The sequence below is a fragment of the Hyla sarda genome, chromosome 2, assembly GCF_029499605.1.
Source record: "Hyla sarda isolate aHylSar1 chromosome 2, aHylSar1.hap1, whole genome shotgun sequence".
NCBI classification, from domain to species: Eukaryota; Metazoa; Chordata; class Amphibia; order Anura; family Hylidae; genus Hyla; species Hyla sarda.
In genome coordinates, this window is record NC_079190.1 from 335,270,314 (window position 1) to 335,292,760 (window position 22,447).

At 42.0% G+C, this 22,447-nt stretch overlaps 1 protein-coding gene across 3 annotated transcripts in view; it reads right to left on the reverse strand.

The window, feature by feature from the left end:
• The window catches only part of RASSF5 (Ras association domain family member 5), a 91,117-nt gene that overhangs the window by 37,659 nt on the left and 31,011 nt on the right, over positions 1–22,447 (reverse strand). The gene's annotated exons all lie outside the window — the stretch shown is intronic.

Here is a 22,447-nt window from a genome sequence, read left to right on the forward strand (position 1 = left end):
CGGCGGCGCCCTCCTCGCTCCGGAGGTAAGCCGCAGCTTCGGGGGGACCTCAGTCCGTCCAGCCCTGGTGCAGGTAATTTAAGGACATGCGTCCCACGTTGTGTTTTCAGGTGCTCTCCCATGCGCTGCGGGCCAGCTCCATGACAGGGACACACAGCAGTCACATGGCGATGTCTGCCGCCGGACCTCGCTTGAGCCGGTGGTGTCGGGGGGGGGGGATGAGTTTCCACGTCAGCTCTCACTTGCTTGGTCTCCCAACCCCCCCCCCCGGTGTCCTCACGCTTTCTGATGCCACTAGGTCACTCTCACTGGCGTATCTGCAGCCCACCACAATATTTGGGCATATTGCATGTGTTATACTAGGGCAAGCACGAACCCAAGGCATAAATTTAAAAGAAAATAAAAAAATCTACGCATACGGTCATATAGTGGTGCCAGGCACACACTTCATTTTCTACGCATACAGTCATGTAGTTGTTGGTGTACACGCTCCTATAATTTATTCCTCATACACGGGCATATAGTTCGTCTGTGCATATAGTTGTTCTGTGCATGCTCATACAATTTATTTGTTCCTATAATTTATTCTACGCATACGACCATATAGTTGTTCCGTGCACACACCCCCATAATTTGCTCTACGTAGATGATTATATTCATTGTATATGCTTTAGTTTATTTAGGGTTTACGACACGGCCCTCCTGATCATAGGGAGGGCGTGTCATGTGTTTGTCACTGCACATGCACTTGTAGCATTGGTGCAGTTCAGGCACCTGTAGTATGGGCGCCGCATGGACGCTGGTAATTCTGTACATGCACTCGTGGTATTTAACAATGCATGCGCTCGAGACGTTGATTATGCTCTTGGCATTTTTGCTGTACACATGTTCGTAGCATTAATACTGTACACATGCTTGTAGGATTTATGGCATACACACGCTTGTAGGATTCATACTATAAACACGCTTGTTGGATTCATACTATACACACGCTTGTAGGATTTATACTGTACACACACTTGTAGGATTTATACTGTACACATGCTTGTAGGATTCATACTGTAAACACGCTTGTTGGATTTATACTATACACATGCTTGTAGGATTTATACTGTACACATGCTTGTAGGATTCATACTGTAAACACGCTTGTTGGATTCATACTACACATGCTTGTAGGATTTATATTGTACACACGCTTGTTGGATTCATACTACACACGCTTGTAGGATTTATGCTGTACACACGCTTGTAGGATTCATATTGTACGCATGCTTGTAGCATTTATATTGTACACACACTTGTAGGATTTATGCTGTACACACGCTTGTAGGATTCATATTGTACACACGCTTGTAGGAATTATGCTGTACACACACTTGTAGGTTTCATATTGTACACACGCTTGTAGCATTTATGTTGTACACATGCTTGTAGGATTCATATTGTACATGCTTGTAGTGTCTATACTGTACACTCGCTCGTAGGATTTATACTATACACACGTTTGTACACGCTTGTAGGATTTATGCTGCTTGTAGGAACTATACTGTACACACGCTTGTAGGATTTATACTGTACACACGCTTGTAGGATTTATACTGTACACACGCTTGTAGGATTTATACTGTGCACACGCTCGTAGGATTTATACTGTACACACTCTCGTAGGTTTATACTGTACACACGCTCGTAGGATTTATACTGTACACACTCTCGTAGGTTTATACTGTACACACACTCTTAGGATTCATACGGTACACAAGCTCGTAGGTTTATACGGCATACACGCTCGTAGGGTTTGTACTGTACACGCTCGTAGGATTTATACAGTACACACGCTCGTAGGATATATACTGTGCACTCGCTCGTAGGATGAATGCTGTACACACGCTCGTAGGAATTATACTGTACACACGCTCATAGGATCTATACTGTACACACGCTCGTAGGATTTATGCTGTACACACGCTTAGAGGATTTATGCAGTACACAGGTTCATATGATTTGTACTGCACACTCGCTCGTAGGAATTGTACTGTACACACGCTCGTAGGATTATGCTGTGCACGCTCGTAGGGTTGTATTGTACATGTGCTCGTGGGAGCCATGCTGTGCGTTCGGTCGTGGCATGTGTGCTGTATGGACACTTGCAGTGTTTGTGCGGTTCTTGCGCTTGTGGTGTTTTGTGCCACACACATGCTCGTACAGTGCATGGAGTGTTGTCCTGTGAGTGGGTACGTGGTCATATAATTACTACATGCATGCATATTGTTTGTTATTGGTTGATTGGCACGCTGGTAGTATTGCACGCGTAATAATAGTTTTCACATTTTGCATGTGCTCGTAGCGAGTATACTATATACATGCGGTCGTACCATCTGTACTATGCAGTCGTTACACAGTACACACGCTCGTAGTGTTATACATATGTTCGTAGTATTATACTGTACATACGCTCATAGTATTATACTGTGAATATGCTCGTAGCTTTTATACTGTACATGCCCGTAGCTTTTATACTGTACATGCACTGGTAGTAGTTATGCTGTACACAAGCTCTTGGCTTCATGCTGTTTGCACGTTTGTAACATGCATACCAGTAAATTTCATTTATTTAGCATATAAAATCATATAATGTTATTAGATACATTTTAAATATTACAAAATGTGGACAATAATAGGAAGAACACTCAAAGATACTAAAGGGATTACATTACTAATGGAGGTACATATCATGAATAATGTGCATTGTGGCAGAGATGTAAACAAAGTATAAGGCTGTTCACATTAGCAAATATGGAGTCACCATATAAAATCCAAATAGATAGCTATAAGATGGTCAGAGCAAGTAGCAGCGATGTATACAGCAGAGTTTAGCATTAAGTCAAAGACCAGTCTGCAAGTAATGATCATATATAGTAGTAGTGAAAGATAGCATACATATGAGACAGCACATAAACATATTACCAGTAGGACAGAAATCCCGTGGCACACCCCGACGTGCACGTTTCGTTATTTTTGACTTTTGTATGCACCAGTCACCCATAACACTAAAACCACTGACAGTGAAGTGAATAACATGTTCAAGATGATGTGTGCTGAAAATTGTGACAGCTTAATAACTAGGTCAGAGTATGCCCAAAATGGCTGGTCCAGAACTGGTTTGAGGAACATAACTCAGAGTTTAAGTTGTTGACTAGGTCACAACTTACAGGACTTAAATGATATCTTTAGTAGGGATCGACCGATATCGTTTTTTTAGGGCCGATACCGATAATCGGTGTAGGTTAGGGCCGATAGCTGATAACTTATACCGATATTCCGGTATAAGTTATCGGCTATTTATCCCCCACGACACCGCTGCAGATCATTGATTTAAAGCGTGTGCTTTAAATCAATGCACTGCAGTAGCTTTTGCCATAGACTGCCGCCGCCACCCGCTTCTCTCCCCCTGCCTGTCCGGGGGTCCTGAGACCTATCACCGCCACTGCCCCCCCGACCCGCCGCACCGCGACCTCCCCGCCCCCGCGACCTCCCCGCCCCCGCGACGCCACCACGACAACATCTGGCTCCTGTGGCGTCCTCCTGAATTGTCACTCTGCTCACTGACGGTGAAGTCACGTTGAGCACGTCACGTCACTGCGCACAGCGTAACGCAGGACGCAGCAGGAGCAAAAAGAAGCGTGGGCCCCGGGAACAGGTAATTATAAAACCGGGGATGGGGGAGGCAATGGGGCCGGGGCGGTGCGGTGGGGGGTGCGACGTGGGGTCGGTCGGGTCAGGGGGGGGGGGGGGGCATTATCAGCAAGGTAATTGCTGATACCGTTAATGCCCAAAATCGTGATTATCGGCCGATAATATCGTCCATACCGATAATCGGTCGATGCCTAATCTTTAGATGTGTTTTTGAGTCCATATCTTGATGGATCATAGTTTTTTTTGGCAGGACAATGAAGACCTACACAATATCAAGTTTTTAAATTATGGCTGATTGGTATATTAGGATTTGTATATTTACATAATGTGCATATGTTTTTAATTGTATTTTTATTACATTTTTTTCATTTTGGGTAGACATGTTGGTGGGGGTCACAAACAAATAATCTTTACCCTTAGAGTTATGGACTCAAGTTACAATGTGTTTACTTTAGAATGGTCATCCCATAAGAAGTTCTTATTGTAATTTGAGGGACCATTTTATTATTATCATTGTTCTGGTACAATGCTTAAAATATCATGTTTACCATTTTAACAGCACATAAAAAATACAGGGAAATTTACTTGTAATTGCCTGTGCACTTTCTATGGTGAAATATTTTACTCAATCTGAATTGTATTGTTCTCTATTATATTTCCCCCATTACTGATAAGACTGTAATACCTTCTAAAGAGTAAGTCTACAGTAAGTGGATATGACCTCAAGGTAATATGTACGGCTCATGAACCATTTCAAAAGGAGAGCGGAAGCAGTTTAACAACTGTGTTGCTGCACTTCCTATGAGCAGACAGGATGCTAACACACAGAACGAACCACAGCCCTACATAACCATTAAAGAAGTATAAGTCAACAAAAACAACCAACATGCATTTCATATTAGTAACACAAGCACTGGGTTTCTGCAAGTTGCACTGAAGCTGACAGTTCTTACATAATGGATGCTTATTGCTTATAGCTTGGTATGTGGTTTTTCTCACAAATCCAAACATGACACATCAGTATCAGTGCATATTCAATGACACAGAACGCAATGGTTTGAAACCTAATAAAATGGTGAAGGCTGGGTAAAGCAGGGTTCACACTTTTTAAAATTCGATGCGTATTTTACAGGAGAAGTTTCTCCTATCCACAGGAGCCGGGGCTCCGTACAGGAGATCGTGGGGGGGGGGGGTCGTTCCCACCACCATCTCCTGTATGGGGCCCCGGCTTTCCCCGGGAATGCAGTGTCATGACCCGCGCACAAAGCGGTAGCCAACACGCCCCCTCATATACCTCTATGGTAGAGCCAAAGATAGCCAATGTTGCTTCTGTATTTATTGAGATACATGCACAAACATACAGAGGGGAACAGACACATAAAGAGGGATGTAGAAGCTAAACAGAGGCTCCAGAAGTTATGTACAAAACAGCTGTAGCCTCCTTTCAGCTATACACAACTGCTGTCTTCATGTGTCTGTCCCCCCCCCCCCGTATTTTTTAAGTATGTTTCTTAATAAATAAGAAAGAACGAAGGAGTAACTTTTTTTTTCTTCTATGAATACTGTACGTTATCTTTACTGTTCTTATTAAGCACTGTTTCACTGCGTCACTGGCATTTATATGTCTCTCCCTCCTATGCCAGCTTGCCCTTAGTTATTTTCATATGCCATGGAGTCCTGTTTACATGAACTTTATTGGGCACGGACCGCTGTCTTGTTTGACGATTCCAGGCATCACGCACAGATTTTTCTGATGCCTTAAATCTTTTTGTATGTGGTAATTGAGACTAAGACCAAATATATATATATATATATATATATATATATATATATATATATACACACACACATACAGGTGGTGTTACATATATAACTGATGGTCTGGTGGAACTATATGAATAATTATTATTCATATAATACCTGTACATGGACATAAAGTATGATGGGATACACTTCTATAAGCTACATACTGACTAGAAGTTGAATGATACAGTGTTATGGAGAAGAGACTCAGATGAGAGGTGGGGTCTGTGGTCTGAGGTGTGGTGCTTCCCCCGCTGCCCTATAAATGGGCTCTTAGAGACTACTTTTGAGTAGTGTTCTCTTGATTAGAGAGATTTGACTGCTAGACTGGTGGCACCTTCAGTACATACCCCCTGTCTCTGCCCGGGCCATTTCCAGGCATTTAACAATAGGAAATTTGGTGTTACTGTGCCAGTTACATGACATGCCATTGACAGCCAGCTACTGTCAAAATTGTTTGCACTGATGTCGTATGATATGCATACTACTACATAGATTGCATTCTGCAGACTCTCCTATGAATTTTCCAGTGCTTTTCTTCAGCATCCTAGCCCAATAGCTTCTTATATGATGCCAGGGCAAGGCATCATAGGCAAGTGGTTACCAGAGACAGTGATTTCTATAATCAAAAAACAGAATGAGAACTAAGGTGCTTAGTACATACTGTGATATTATGTAGTTTAATGCATAACAAAATAGTATGCCTCCCCTAGTGGTGAAAGAATGTTATCATTGAACTCTATGACTATTCAGGAAAACTGGTGGTCTGTAACCAAAAAACACTAAACATTATGAAGAAATATAAGGGAATTGCCCATAAAATTTAGCAATGGTTAAAACTACTCAGACAACTGGAATATATATACAGCTGAATTCTGTGGTTCTGTTATGCTGCTAGTAGGCAAAAGAAGTGCTGCTAAGTGCAAAGAGAGTGTCTCAGCATTTAAAGCTATGTCCTGCAAAAACAAAAATATAGGGTACCCCTTCCAGGAGTTTCATACTTTATTTTGCGGTGTATACACCAGGAATGGGATGAATTGGCCACGGCAGTCGTTTTAGTATAAAACAGCAATTTACAAAATTAACATGTGATAACAAAAACCACAAACCTAACCTTGTCCCCACACAAGGTCATCCCCAAACTGACCCAGAAAGGTCCGCCCGACAGTCCCCCCACTTTCATCCCACGCAGGCTCTTTTCACGGATTTCATGATGCCTTGCACAAATTCAGGGCACCCAGTGCCAGAGGCAGCAAAACAACCCCAAAACATAATTGAACCTCCACCATATTTCACTGTATGTACTGTGTTCTTTTCTTTATAGGCCTCATTCCGTTTTTGGTAAACAGTAGAATGATGTGCTTTACCAAAAACCTCTGTCTTGGTCTCCTCTGTCCACAAGATGTTTTCCCAGAAGGATTTTGGATTACTCAGGTTCCTTTTGGCAAAATGTAGTCTTGCTTTTTTATGTCTCTGTGTCAGCAGTGGGGTCCTCCTGGGTCTCCTGCCATAGCGTTTCATTTCATTTAAATGTCAAAGGATAGTTCACTCTGACACTGATGCTCCCTGAGCCTGTAGGACAGCTTGAATATGTTTGGAATTTGTTTGAGGTTGCTTATCCACCATCTGGACTATCCTGTGTTGACACCTTTCATCAATTTTTCTCTTCCATCCATGCCCAGGGAGATTAGCTACAGCGCAATGGGTTGCAAACTTCTTGATAATGTTGCGCACTGTGGACAAAGGCAAATCTAGATCTCTGGAGATGGACTTGTAACCCTGAGATTGTTGATATTTTTCCACAATTTTGGTTCTCAACTCATTAGACAGTTTTTTCTCCTCTTTCTGTTGTCCATGCTTAGTGTGGCACACACACACAATGCAAAGACTAAGTGAACTTCTCTCCTTTTTATATGCATCCAGTTGTGATTTTTATGTTGCCCACACCTGTTACTTTCCCCAGGTGAGTTTAAAGGAGCATCACATGCTTGAAATAATCTTATTTATCCACAATTTTGAAAGGGTGCCAATAATTTTGTCCCGACCATTTTTGGAGTTTGGTGTGACATTATGTCCAATTTGCTTCTTTTCTTCCTTTTTTTTTTTTTAGTTCCAATACACACAAAGGGAATACACATGTGTATAGCAAAACATGTGTTACTGCAATCCTTTTCTGTGAGAAATACTTCATTTTCTAGAAAAAGTTAAGGGGTGCCAACATTTACAGCCATGACTGTATAACAGACATGGGGAGAGATTTATCAAAACCTGTCCAGAGGAAAAGTTGACCAGTTGCCCATAGCAACCAATCAGATCGCTTCTTTCACTTTTCAAAGGCCTTTTTAAAAATGAAAGAAGTGATCTGATTGCCTCTAAACAGGTTTTGATAAATCTCCCCCATGATGCCTACAATGCATCATAAAACATAAATAAACCAATCATATCACATATGGAAAACATAACACATAAACAATGTACAATAAAATGAATACCTGTGCATATTTTATATCATGTGTATATGCATATATTTTTAAATGCACTACAGGAATAATATAATAATATAAGTATGAAGCTGACTAACATGTCTTTGGGATACGAAATTAGAATGATATACAGAACCAATTTAATTTTACACAGTCTTGCCCACATCAATATAACTAACTGCCAAGATATAAATAATACATCCTCAATGTAGAATAATGTCGGACTACTGAAACACTATCAGCTGATGATAAGCCCTGATATATTTGTGGAGCGCTCTTGATTCAGTTAAACAATAGCGGAATGGCATTATGGAACATACGGCCCCTTCAGCCGTACATTGGAGATGTCAAGCGCAAGTCCCACTGCACAGTAATATACATGCAAGACGGCAATTCACAGGCCTATCTGGTGCACCAGCACAATGGACAATATGTATCAAAAGAAAATGAGCTCGGACAAACTACAGGTGTGTGTAGGGTGACCACGTGTCCCGCATTTGGAGAGTCTGTCCCGGGTCCCGGTCACCCTCATTCCGGGACAATGCAGTGTCCCGGAATGATCTGACCCCGTGAGCCGCCGTCCGCTGCTGTGCTGTGAGTCACAACACAGCATCGGTCGGTGGCTCCAGGAGGGGGGCAACGGGGCAATTGCCCCCCCCCCTGAGATTGTTGCCCCTCCTCCTGTACTTAGTGTACTATAGCATGGTGGAGCGGGAGCTGTCGGTTGTCCTGCTCCACCACCCCTTTCTCACACCCGTCACCTTTCTATCACAAGCCGCTGCAGCTCCATTCCTGCAGTCAGTGAGAGCCAATCATGGCAGACCGGCGCGATGACATCACGTCCCCGCGGCTCTCACTGACTGCAAGAATGGAGCAGCCGCAGCGTGTGAGAAAGGTGACGGGCGTGAGAAAGGGGAGGGGGGAGCAAATTATAGGTGAAAGGGGCAAATTATAAGTGAGGGGCACATGTCAGGGGGGTATTATATGTGGGGACACATGACAGGACCCCCCCACTGTCATGTGCCCCTCATATATGGGGTATTCTCCATGTCCTGTGCCCCTCACATATAATGCCCCCCTGACATGTGCCCCTCACATATAATGCCCCCTCTCCTGCCCCCTCAGGGGGCATTATATGTGAGGGGCACATGTCAGGGGGGCAATATATGTGAGGGGCACAGGCCATGGGGCATTATATGTGAGGGGCACAGGACAGGGGCATTATAAGTCAGGGTCACATGTCAGGGGGGCATTATATGTGGGGCACATGACAGGGGGGGCATTATATGTGAGGGGCACATGTCAGGGGGCATTATATGTGAGGGGCACATGTCAGGGGGCATTATATGTGGGGGCACATGTCAGGGGGCATTATATGTGGGGGCCCCTGTCATGTGCCCATATAATGCACAAATAATGCCCCCCTGACATTTGCCGCTTACTTATAATACCCAAAGTCATGTGCCCATCACTTATAATACCCCCTGTCCTGTGCAAAGGACAGGGGGCATTATAAGTCAGGGACATATGTCAGGGGGGGGCTGTCCTGTGCCTCAACATATAATGCCCAATGCCAGTCTCACGTATAAGTTTGACGAAATGCACTTGTGAAAGTAAGTGTCCCTGAATGGCAGTTAGGAAATGTGGTCACCCTACAGGTGTGATGTTTTTTGTTTTCTTCCATATAAAGACTCGTAACCCTGGATCTAATGTGAACACTACCAGGTCAGCGCTGCTTGCAACACATAGGAGTTTGCACACAGTATAGTGAACCAGAGGGTAAAGTAGTCTTGGCGTTTTCCATATACAACTTATACATAGTGGCTTTTAATATGACTTTAACTTCTATTCAAACTGGACGTCCTAAATGTGTTATCCTATTAGAGACATACACTCCATACAAATAGTAATATATGCAATATAGAGTATTATATGTACATTGTTTTTAACTTATGAGAGATTCTGTTTCAGTGTATTAGGCCATGTTCACATGACGGAATTTCCATGACTGATTGTGCATTGCAAATAGAGATTCCGCTGAATTCCCATTCAGTCCCATTGAATTCAACAGGATTCTTCTGCGATGTGCACACGGCAAAATTTCCATGCCAGATGTTTCCGGCACGGAAATTCCGATTTCTGTGTCCACAGAAAGAATGAACATGTTCATTCTTTCTGCAGAAACCACATGGAATGCATACCCGTCTATAAGATGGCGCTTTCCTGTGCGGTCCTTTGCGGAATGTTCGCACAGAAATTTCCAGTAGTATGAACATAACCTTAGAACGTTCATACTACATTTTTAAAGCTATGTGAAAAAATGTGCTTGTTATCAGGCTACTATATTTATATATATTAGCAACTCTGTATGTTATATTGTAACCTTTCAAGTGCACTGAATGAAAGTGCCATTCACTGTATTTTATGGTGTATTATGTATTTATGGTGTATTCACTGTATTTTATGGTGCATTGTGGTACATGTGTAATGTTTTCCATATGTGACGTGATTGGTTTATTTACGTTTTATGGACCACGTCTGTTAACTTGATATATTCTGTTATTTGCATACAATATTGCTATCGCACTTCTAAAGGAAGAGGCTACGATTGATCTAGAAATGTAAAATTCAGCATATGTGAGAGAATGTCCACATGTGGTGATCAACCATGAATATACATAGCATTTCTTTACAATAGTGATTCAGTGCAGGTCTTTACATAAAGATCGACACGTTGTCCAGCTATTGGCTGTTTTGCTTCCTTCCTACGCTTTCTCAAATCAGACGGACAACAAGTAGCCCTAGGCTTGACAATATGTCACCGGTGTAAAGACCTGCACAGAAGCACCACAATAAATTATTTCTGAGCCTATTTATAGGTGAGTGTAATGGACTTTCTATCCTTCACTGTATTTTAACCACTAAATCACACAAAATGTTGTTCTACCTTCACCTATCAATATGAGAAAAAATCACTAGTCTCCCATATACCCAACCAAATGTATTAATCTTTCTTAATTACACACACAATTGTTAAAAAACCTGTGCTATCTATCTCATCCTACATTGTGATATTATGCTAATGACACCCGTACCTGCAGCACACAGTATCTGTTGACTAGAACAGATGCACTTATGTATTAAAACCAGTATTACTTGGCCCCCATCAACATGTTTCACCACATCTGTGGCTTTGCCAAGAGGCAGATGGGCTATGATGTTGCCTATGATATAATGGTCCACTAAAGCATATCTACATTTTTCCATTGGGTTGCATCATATTACAGACAGATGTGACACAATGGTTTTCATTGGAAGCCAAGTAGTTAATTGCGATTTATCGGTAGACCTCAAACTAAACCAATTGCTGCTTTTGGGCCACCAGACTCTTAGTGCAGGCTTCTGAATGGAAACTTAAAATTTCTTCCTTAAAGGGGGTTTCCCATTTCATTGCATGGCTTTTTCGGCCACCTCTGGCCTGCAGGACTTTTAGATTTGCGTAACTCCTCCAGCAGCATGCTGAAATCACTGCTGCAGCTTCCTCATTCGATCTAGACACGAGTAGGCATAAAGAAGGAGCACCGCCCATCCACCAAGCATGCCGCCCGAATAAGGAAGATAACGGGCGAACAGGACCACGGATCAGGGATAAGTATGTTTAAATGTCGTCATTGTCACCCACACTACCACCCAGTACCAACAGAGTGCGAGTGACACTGATGACAGATATCCTTTAATGAAAACCTTATCCATAGTGCTCTGGACCACAGGTTCCACTTTAAACAAGACAATGACCCTAAACACACAGCTAAGACAACACAGTAGTATCTTAAAGACAACTCTGTAAATGTCCTTGAACTTGTGTTCGAACATCTCTGGAGAGACCTATAAAAGGTTGTCCACTGAGGGACCCCCATCCAGCCTGACAAAGCTTTTTCAAGATCTGCAGAGAAGAGAATGGTAGAAATTCCCCAAAACCGGGTGTACAAACCTTGTGGCATCATACCCAAGGAGACTAGAGACTGTAATAGCTACCAAAGATGCTTCAACTAAGTAAGGGTCTGAATATTGAAGTTAATGCACTATTTTAGTTTTTGCTTTTCAATAAATTAGCAAAATTTTTACCATTAATTAGTGCATATTGAGTAAGCAATAACGGTGAAAACTAGATTTCAATGTATCTATATCCTTCTGGAGATACGACCTCTAGTACAGCACACAATACTCCAAGTGAGGTCTCACCAGTGTTCTGTACAGCGGCATGAGCACTTCTCTCTTTCTACTGCTTATGCCTCTCCCTATACATCCAAGAATTCTGCTAGCATTTCCTTAAATCCCTTTCTTCAGATACTGAGGTTATGATTGTATTAAATATTCTATATTCTGCCCTATGGCTCAGAGTTCTGACCATTCCTCTAGTTTACATAAATCCTTTTCCATTTGGTGTACTCCTCCAGCAACATCAACCCTGTTACAAATCTTTGTGTCATCAGTAAAAAGACCAATACCTTACCATCGAGATCACTGATAAAGATGTTAAACAAAATAGGTCCTAGTACAGACCCCTTAGATACCCCACTGGTAATAAGACCTTGCTCTGAATATACTCCATTGACTAAGCTCTCATTTGTCTGTCCCTCAGCCACTGCCTAATCCATTCAACAATATGGGACAAGCAGAAACATTGCAGTTCTTTATGGGCCTTTTATATGGGACAGTGTCAAAAGCTTTACTAAAATCTAAATAGGCAATGTCTACTACACCTCTTCCAAAGACATGTTGTTTTTCGTTTTGCAGTCTTTGGGATTTTAGATGTTCCACAATCCTATCCTTTAGTATGGTTTCTATTAATTTCCCCACTATTGATGTCAGACTTACTGGCCTATAGTTGCCCAAATTCTCCCTTCTACCTTTCTTGTGAATGGGCACAACATTTTCTTATTTCCAATCTTCTGAGACAATTCCAAGGATTGGTTAAATATTTCTGTTAATGGTTTTGCTAGTACACAGCTAAGCTCTTTTAACCCCTTAACGACGAAGGACGTATATTTACGTCCTCCGCCGGCTCCCGCGATATGCCACGGGGTCACGCAGTGACCCCGCGTCATATCGGGTCGGTCCCGGTGGCCATCAACGGCCGGGACCCGTGGCTAATACAGGACATCACCAATCACAGTGATGCCCTGTATTAACCCCTCAGACGCGGCGATCAAAGATGAACGCCGCAACTGAAGCAAAAGTGAAAGTATCCCGGCTGCTCAGTCGGGCTGTTCGGGACAGCCGCGGTGAAATTTCGGCGTCCCGAACAGCTTACAGGACACCGGGAGGAACCCTACCTGCCTCCTCGGTGTCCGATCGGTGAATGACAGAATCGTGCCTGAGATCCAGGCAGGAGCAGTCAAGCACCGATAACACTGATCACAGGCGTGTTAATACACGCCAGTGATCTGTGTAAAAGATCAATGTGTGCAGTGTTATAGGTCCCTATGGGAGCTATAACATTGCAAAAAAAAAAGTGTTAATAAAGATCATTTAACCCCTTCCCTCATAAGTTTGAATCACCCCCCTTTTCCCATAAAAAAATAAAACAGTGTATATAAAAATAAACATATGAGGTATCGCCGCATGCGTAAATGTCCAAACTATAAAGATGACCTGATGAAGCAAGGGAATAACGCTTTTAAAACTTCCACTTGTTCATGCATCATCCTTCAATAACCCAGGCTTGGGACGGAGGTTTGAGGATCTACAATACCTGAGGCGCCCTAGAGAAGCATCATCATTTCACCAGGGTCGGACTAGCACCTCACTGGAGGTTCCCCGGCACCCACATCACTACAGACCAGACCGATATCACAGATTTCGAGACGGATGCTCGGCAGCCTCAAGGATTTCCCAGAGTGAATACACTCACAAAGCGAACATCAGTGTTGTGCCTGAACCTGCACAACACGAAAAGGTGAGTGTGATTATCACACACCATTCCACCCAGTATACATCTTTATGTATTGAAAATAATTTTTATTTTATTTTGTATACCATCATTTACGGCACTTAGATAGCGCCCTCTTTTGTTCCTCCCTTTTTATCTCTCCTCATTGCATACAAACTATAAAAATATATAATTAATTAAACCGCACGGTCAATGGCGTACACATAAAAAAAATCCAAAGTCCAAAAAGGCGTATTTTTGGTCACTTTTTATACCATTAAAAAATTAATAAAAAGTGATCAAAAAGTCCAATCAAAACAAAAATGGTACCGATAAAAACTTCAGATCACGGCGCAAAAAATGAGCCCTCATACTGCCCTGTACGTGGAAAAATAAAAAAGTTATAGGGGTCAGAAAAGGACATTTTTAAACGTATACATTTTCCTGCATGTAGTTATGATTTTTTCCAGAAGTACGACAAAATCAAACCTATATAAGTAGGGTATCATTTTAACCATATGGACCTACAGAATAATGATAAGGTGTCATTTTTACCGAAATATGCGTAGAAACGGAAGCCCCCAAAAGTTACAAAATGGCGTTTTTTTTCTTCGATTTTGTCGCACAATGATTTTTTTTCCGTTTCGCCGTGGATTTTTGGGTAAAATGACTAATGTCACTGCAAAGTAGAATTGGTGACGCAAAAAAATAAGCCATAATATGGATTTTTAGGTGGAAAATTGAAAGGGTTATGATTTTTAATAGGTAAGGAGGAAAAAACAAAAATGCAAAAACTGAAAAACCCTGCATCCTGAACGGGTTAATAACTCGGTGTATCCCATCAAGCTGATGTGACTTGTTTGTCTAACAATAGACAGCTGACTTAGAACTTTTTCCTCTGTGGACACATACATTAAATGATTCATTAGTCTTTCCCACTCAACTAAGGTCTTTTTCCTTCATTTGCTTCTGTTAAAACTGACCAGAAGTAATCATTGAGACAGTCAGCTAGTTCTTTATCCTCTTCTACATACACATACATCCTTCCCTTTTTTTTTTTTTTTTTTTATATCTGAATAATGTGTTATCCCCTTTTTACTGGTTGTGCTAGTTTCTTTCCTCTGCCTGTGCTTTAGAAACTATTATAACTTGCTTGGCCTCTTTCTGCCTAATTCTTAGTTTTTTATGATTTTGGCTGCTTCTTCTGAGTACCTTTTTTCTTTTTTTTTTTTGCTTCTACTGACAAGCCTAATGCTAGTATATGTTGCCTTAAATAATGTAACTTTTTAAGTATTCACATTTCTCCTGGACTCCATTTAACATACTGCAAGGCTCATCAGAGCTGCTTTTTTTTTTACCTTAATTGCTTATAGCTTATCTTGGGCTTACCATAACTAAGCTTTGTCTCCTTCAGTCAAACTGTTTGATAAAGTGGCTGGATACAGGCCTACTCCCTTTTCAAGCACATAGCAGGTTTCAATACACGTCATGCATCCTACTGCGTGTTAGCACATGTTCACTTACTTGATGCCAAAGTTGCCTTTTATGATTCACCTCATTTCCATCCACAAATGATGTGGTACAATGCTGTTGGTACCATAGTGTGCACCTGGGGCGTCATTAGGGGGGTGTAATGGGGCTATAGCCCCGGGTCTCAGGTGCTGCCATCTTAAATCAGCAGTGGCATTAGTGAAAAACTTACGCTACCGCTGCTTTAAGATCAGACGTACCACGTGTAGGCACCCTGGAAGACGACAGCCCGCCCACAGTGATGTCCTCTGACAGTGACTGCCGAGGAAGAACAGAGCGCCTCACCTCTGATCCGTGCCACCGGCGATGGTGCCGGCACCGTGCAGGAGACTTGCTGGCTGCTGCATGTTTTCAGGACACCAGGTATCTGAGTGCAGCAGCTGGTGTCTACGTCCTCGCCACCTCCTTAATCATTTAGTAACGTCTATGGCAATGTTCCCAAACCAGTGGGCCTCAAGAGGTTTCAAAACTACAACTCTCAGCATGCCTAGACAGCCTTTGGCTGTTTGGGCATGCTGGGAGTTGTAGTTTTGCAACATCTGTAGGCCCACTTGTTGGGGGACTTTGCCTTAGAAGTTACAGTAGGAGTAAAGATGGAGGTACAGGTACGCCCTTGCCACCTGAGACTTAATGCACCAGGGCGTACCTCCGGGTGGCAAAGGCGTACCTGTACCTCCCCACCGCCATCTTTACTCCTACTGTAACTTCTAAGGCTACGTTCCCCAACCAGTGCGCCTACAGATGTTGCAAAACTGGGGTCTTTCATTTCTACACAGTGGAATTTTCAGTAAAAATTACACCTTTTCTTAGTCCATATGGTTACAAGGATACCCAACTTATAAAGGTTTTATTTTATTTTACTACTTTTAACAAATTATAACCACATGCACCAGGTTTAAAATTGTCATATTCTGACCCCTATAACTCTTTTATTTTTATGCATACAGGTCTGTATGAGGGCTATTTTTTTGCGCCGTGGTCTGTACCATTTTTGTTTTGATGGGACTTTTTGATCGCTTTTTATTCATTTTTTATGATATATGAATTGACCAAAAATGCACAATTTTGGAATTTGGTATTTTTTAATGTGTACGCCATCAACCATGTGGTTTAGCTGACCTTATATTTTAATAGTTCATACATTTACGCACACGGCGTTACCACATATGATTGTTTTTTTTTATTACTTTATTAAAAAAATGGGAAAAGGGGGGTGATTCCCTTTTAAAAACATTTTTTTTTTTTTTTTTTACATTTTCTTTATCTAGCCCCTATAGGGGGCTATAACATGTAATCATCTGATTGCATTTACTGATCAATTCTGTGCCATAGCATAGCATTGACCAGTGTTATCGGTGCTCTGCGGCTCAAGGTTGCTATAAAGACTAAGAGCAGCAGCAGAAGACCCCTCAGACAGCGAGGAGGCAGGTAAGGGCCCTCCCGCTGTCAACTTAGCTGATCGGGACCCACAATGTTGTTGCGGATGTCCTGATCAGCTCCACTGAGTTACCGTCACCGTTAACCCCGCATTTTAGATGCCGCGATCAACTTTGATCCCAGCGTCTAAAAGTCGATCGGCAGTGCCCAGCATTAACTGTGGGTCCTGGCTGCCCGTAGAAACCAGGACCCACCGCGTTTAAAGTGTTTCTAAGTGCTTGAGAATGGTCTAAACCCTGTTAACAGGACATGGGCATACAGGTACGCCCTCTGTCCTTAAGTACCAGGACACGAGGGTGTAACCCGTACACCTTTCGTTCTGGGGGGGTTAAAAGTGACCCAAAAATTCCATCTAAACAAAAATAGTACCAATAAAAATCACAGATCACAGCGCAAAAATTACCCATATAGCCCCATATAAAAAAAAAAATATATATATATATATATATATATATATATATATATATATGTCAGAAGAGGACAATTTTAGGCATACTTATTTTGACAATATTAAACATTTATAGTTTTTCCTTTTATTGTCAATTTTTTTCATCAAAATGCGTGTGCCTAAAATTGTCCTCTTCTGACCTCTATACTTTTTTTTTTTTCATGTTTCTTATACAGGGCTGTATGAGGATCAGTAGTTTTTATCAGTACCATTTTTGTTTAGATGGGACTTTTATTTGGATCACTTTTCGCTATATGATGTGACCAAAAGATCAGTATTTCTGGCATTTGATCAGTGCGGGATCAAACATTATATTTTAAGATGTGTAGGATGTACCTGTACTTCCTCACCACCATCTTTACTATGGAGAGCAGCTTCCAGTTATTGCTGTGTGTCTGTAGCTTCAGCATGCCCAGACAGTTTTTGGCTGGTTGTGCATGCTGGGAATTTTAGTTTTTCAATATCTGGAGCCCCACTGGTTGGGGAACACTGCCTTTGCAAGGTCATACCTGTACCTCCTCACCACCGCCTTTACTTGGATGGACGCAGCCCTGCTGTTATGATCAGGGCCGGATTAACGTAGGGGCGGATGGAGCTGCCGCTCCAGGCCCCTACGTTAAAATAGGCCCAGCGAATAGCACGGGCGGCCCGCGACAGCTATATTTACAGAAAAAGAGGGCCGGCCATGCAGAGGAGGCTCTTTCATTAGGCCACCGCCTAAGGCCTCGCTCTGGTGGGGGCCTCGCTCTGATCCCTGACCAAAGCTCAAGTCCTAAGTGGTCTAATGGAAGTGCCGCTTCCAGGTGGCTCCTGAGTGTGCTGCGCGCAGACACGTCCCTTATGTCCCCGCCCCGGAGCACGGGAGAAAGGAGCGCGGGAGATAAGAGCGCTGGCCCTCAGCACCAACACGTCTGTGACTGCCTGTTGCCTGATTCAGGTGCCTCCCCAGTGACTTTGAAACCCCAGCCCCCCCCCCCTCCCCAGCACGGATAAGTTCCCGCCTCCCTGCTCTGAAAAGTTCTTGTCTTCATTCCCCTGAGACCTGCCTGCGTAGAAGATAAGAAGAACTGTGCCAGCGGGGGGCGGAGGTCATCTGTTGTGTAGTTAGTAGTCCTGTTGAGGTAAGGATACCTTAATGGGTTCTCATTTTGTCCGGTGGTAATCCCCAGTGTTTTCAAAACAGTGAGCCTCCAGCTGTTGCAAAACTACAACTCCCAACATGCTCCCAACGGCTGTCTGGGCATGTTGGGAGTTGTAGTTTTGCAACAACTGGAGACACCCTGTTTGGAAAACGCAGATAGATAGATATGAGATAGATGTGAGATAGATATGAGATAGATAGATATGTGATTATCTATCTTTCTATGCTTCCCAACAGTCAAACTACAACTCTCAGTATGTCTGGACAGCTGAGTTGTAGTTTTGCAACAGCTGGAGACACCTCGGGTGGGAAACACTGATCTATCTGTCTATCTAGCACCTATCTATCTCATATCTATCTATCTATCTATCTCATATCTTTCTATCTATCTATCTGTATCTATCTATCTCATATCTATCTATCTGTATATATCTATCTCATATCTATCTATCTATCTAACTGTGTTTCCCAACCAGGGTGCCTCCAGCTACTGCAAAACTACAACTCCCAGCATGCCTAAAGAGCCTTTGGCTGTATGGGCATACTGGGAGTTGTAGTTTTGCAACAGATAAAGCCCCCCTGGTTGGGAAACACCTATCTATCTATCTTGGCTCAAGGCCAAAAGGGGTTGTGTCCCAAAGGAGTTAAGATATACATTTTTTGTATTGCACATGGATGGATGCATGGTGGCCCCATGAGTTGTCAGTGCACCCCTGCACCTCAGTATGTAAACACAGACAGTGTTTGGCAGTGCAGCCGCAGTGAAGGCAGCAGCAGCCTCCTGTGCCTTTGCCCCCATCACCATGCTCCACTACTCTGTAGCAGCCGGCTACAAAAACATTACACAGTCATGATAACACTGACCATGCCCTGGCCGACCCATGCCATCCATGATACCCATCATGCTATATGCCCTCCCTACTACTATGTTCAGTTCCACACTGATGCTGTTCTGTGACATCACTGCTTAACCCTGTACTTTGCAGCATGGCCTCCCCCTGTACTGTGATATTACAGTGTATATTAACCATGTACTGTGATGGTGCTGTGCATGTTAACCCTGTACTGTGATTTACAGTACAGGGTTAATATGCACAGTGACATCAAAATACAGGGTTAATATATACCGTGACATGCCAGTACAGGGTTAATATGCACAGTGATGTCACAATACACTGTTAAAGGGGCTATCCAGCTGAAGGGTTTTATTTTCAGAAGTATGCCTATATCTATTATATAAAAAAATAAACCTGTACTCACCTCCAGCGCTCCTATGGGGTGTCCAGGATCGGATCACCATGGGAGGTCTGCTGAAAATTATGTGGGGCCTCATGTTCTCATTTAGCCGAAGGCCTCACAAAGTCTAGAGCCGCCTCCACCAGGCATGAACTTCCTTGCCATTCAGGTACACAGAAAAACTAGGTGACAATTTCTCACCTAGATTTTCCATGTTCCTGAATGGCATGTCTGCTTATAATAGCTGAGCTATATACCATTCAGAAGCCCAGAAAAGCTAGGTGACAATTTCTAACCTTTCTTATTTCATTCTCCTGAATGGCATATCTTCTTATCATAGCTCAGCTATTATAAATAGATTTACCTATAACTTTTAGTCAAATCTGTCTATAATAGCTGAGCTTTGAAAAGCAGATATGCCATTCAGGAGCCCAGAAAAGCTAGGTGATAATTTCTCACCTAGCTTTTTCATGCTCCTGAATGGCATATCTGCTTATATGGGCCCCCATAAAAGTGATTTTTATTTTTTATAGCTGAACAGATTCTATAAATATATGCAAAGTTTCCATACACTATCATATACTCATTTATCCTGGTAATTGAATGTGCTTAAAACATGTGACGAATGCACTTTATTTGTGTTAAACAAAATTGCTTTGTGTTGAGTTTTCATTTTATATATTTCTTCAAAAAGGCCCATGAAAATCTTCAGCACCAGGCCCATGATGCTCTTAATCCGGCCCTGGTTATGATCCATGTGTTGGATAGGAAGTGAATAAATGGTTTTGGTTTTTTTTACCTTTATTTTAACCTGGCACCTACCTAAATACCTGTCTACCTAATTACCTAGTTAGCTACTTACCTGGCTACCGACCTACCTGCCCTTTTATTATGCAGGGCACCAAGAAGGGAATTATTACAGTTTGGGGGCCTATAGATGTGGAGATTGTGTAGATGAGGGGAAGGTACTGAAAAATTGCAGAGTCTAACATGTTTATCCTGCAGATGCTGAAGAAATGAGTTTTGGATGGAAGAGGTCATCATGGCACTCTACTCTGGACAGAGAAGAAAAGGAAAGAGGACGCCACTGACCTGGAGGTAACAGTAATCACAGAAGTCCCTGGAGGTAACAATAATCACTTACATGGTATACAGATCCTGTGTACCCCCGGAATCTTCCTCTATATGGTTCTGTATATATTCACTTATATGGTATACAGATCCTGTGTACAGCTTACAGCTGGTATTTACCTTTATATGGTCCTGTTTATAATTGCTTATATGGAATACAGATCCTCTGTACAGCTGGTATCTACCCCTATATGGTCCTACAGTATATACAGTCACTCTAGAAAGTAAATGTATGTGGGAATATTGGTCTTTTATACAGTGTTTTATTTTTATTTTTTTGCAACAATATAAAAGTATTAGTCAGTGATAATGGTGGTGGTGATGGTATGGTGGTATTTTTTGTACTGGTAACACACAACTAGCAATGTGTACTTGTGCACGACTTTCATATCATTTTTTTCTTTTGTACTGGTATAATTGGTAATAATTGTTCTAAGTAAACAGGATTTGGTCAGTAACAGTATGATGGTGATATGTATGGGAATAATATTCTTCCTTGTATACTGGTATTATTGGTGATATTGGTCTCAGTATTCAGGATTTGGTAAGCTACAGTATAACAGTGATAGGAATGTGATTGCTGAAAAAACGCTTTACAGTTGTCCGCAGGTAGTTGTGAATATATTGGAGGAGGAGGCTGGATGCAATTGGGCATGGATGAGGGTGTGGTTAGGGGCATAACTGAGGGTGTGGCTAGGGTGCATGGCTTGGATGATGGGCTCTAGCCCCCGGTCTTCTGGAGACCTAGCAAGGCCCCTGGTGTGCACTTTTAGACCAGTGCAGGGATCCAGTGCAATGGGCTTTACTGATTGACACCTCCAGCAACCACATCTACTCAAACAGGAGATGCAGTGGTTTACCAGCTTTAAATTTGTTTCTGGCTAAATGGGTTTAATAGAGAATTTGTCATGGGGACCTAAAATTTAAATTAAGTTTTTATGTTAACCAAATTTTTAAGACTTTTTGGTGATGTTTTTTCAAATTTTCCTAATATCTTGCAGTTTCCTTTCTGTCTTCTAGGCCTAAAACTAAGCTGATACTTCCTGTTATGTACAGATGACACCAGTGACACCAGTATGTAGATAACAGAGGTACACACAATAGCCATTGCTCAAAGATCAGCCTCCCTGTAAAATGACCTTTGAAAAGGTCCCAGAAAATGCTCAGCAATGTTTCCCAATCATGTGATTGTGACCTGTCTATTTTTTACCTTTGCCCATGGGTCCTGCTGTAAAATATCTATAAATGCTGTTAAAAACAGCTCAGGCAAGATGGCCACCCCCATAATAATGTAATAATGTACAATATATATATATATATATATATATATATATATATATATATATATATATATATTATTTTTTATTTTTTTATAGAAGTAGATAAAAAAAACACCTTTCAATAACAGCCTCTAATAAGGAAACAAATCTGGGTGATACTTACCCTTTAAAAGCCTTAGCCAGGTCATTACTCAAAAGGTCCCATTATTGGGGCCAAAAAAAAAAAAAAGACATGAAATAAATTTCATCATCAAGTAGAGAAATATGTGTCACAATTACATGGTTACAGGTCACAAATACATTCAGGAAATGAGGTACATCCAAAAG